Genomic DNA, 1,409 nt, shown 5'->3' with positions numbered 1-1,409 from the left:
CGGTCGTGGTACTTCTTCATCTTCTCTTTGTAAAGATCTTCCCTTTCATACACATCGAGATGGAACTCATCCATCTCATTCAGCTGTCTAAGTCTTAACTGTGCTGCCTCACTCTAATTTAAATTCATCCTTTTTAGTGCCCACTACGTCGTATGATCCAATTCAATTGGCGAATGATATGCCTTTTCGTAAACTAATTGGTACGGTGACTTGCCGATAGGTGTCTTGAAAGTTGTTATGTATGCCCATAATGCATCATCCAGCTTCCTAGACTAGTCTTGTCTGCTAGCATTCACTATTTTAGCAAGGATGGATTTGATCTCTCTATTCAAAATCTCCACTTACCCACTAGTTTGTGGGTGTTATGGAGTTTCTACCTTATGTGGCTTAAAACCATACTTTGCTAAGGCAACTCGAAATACTCGGTTGCAAAAGTGAGATCCACCGTCACTTATAATGGTGCATGGCATCCCAAATCGAGAGAAACTATTTCTTTTAAAGAACGGAACCACTCTTTTTCCTTCGTTGTCAGCTAAAGCAACGACTTCAACCCATTTCGATACATAATCAACAACAACTAGAATGTATTTCATCCTATATGAGATTACAAAAGGCCTCATGAAGTCGATGCCCCAGACGTCGAACAATTCTACTTCCATTATTTTTGTTAAAGTATTTCATAGTGCTTAGAGATTGAACCTTGTCTCTGACATTGGTCACATCTTCTCACGAACTCATAAGAATCTTTAAATAAAGTCGGCCAATAGTAGATGCTTTGCAACACCTTTCTAGCAGTACGGTCATCTTTACGATACTCAACCTTTCCGATCTTTGACTTCAAAGTCAAACTCTTGAGGCAGCAACACCCATCTAATCAACCTTGGTTTTACATCATTTTTCTCCATTAAATATCTCAAGGCTACGTAGTCAGTGTGGACCACCACCTTGGTTCCTAAAAAATAAGCCCAGAACTTCTTGAAGGCGTAGACCACTGCAAGAAGTTCCTGTTCAATGATAGAGTAGTTCTTTTGGGCCCTATTCAGAGCTTTGCTTGCATAGTAGATAGGATAAAACAATTTATCCCGCTTTTGGATAAGTACAGCCCCAAGTGCAAAAACTACTTACATCACACATAATCTTAAATAACTTTGACCAATCTGGTGCAACAATAATAGGGGCGCCAACTAACTTCTCTTTAAGGCATTCAAATGCCCCCAAGCAATCATCATCAAAGTTTAACTTATCCTCCTTCTCCAAAAGTTTGCAAAGTGGATTTGTAATTTTTGAGAAATACTTTATAAATCTCTGATAGAAGCCCGCGTGACCAAGGAAACTACGTACCCCTTTTACTTAAATGGGAGGCGATAGCCCGCGTGACCAAGAAAACTACGTACCCTTTTTACTGAAAT

The sequence above is a fragment of the Capsicum annuum genome, chromosome 3, assembly GCF_002878395.1.
Source record: "Capsicum annuum cultivar UCD-10X-F1 chromosome 3, UCD10Xv1.1, whole genome shotgun sequence".
Taxonomy (NCBI): Eukaryota; Viridiplantae; Streptophyta; class Magnoliopsida; order Solanales; family Solanaceae; genus Capsicum; species Capsicum annuum.
The sequence above is the reverse complement of the archived record's forward strand: the minus strand, read 5'-3'. Positions refer to the sequence as shown.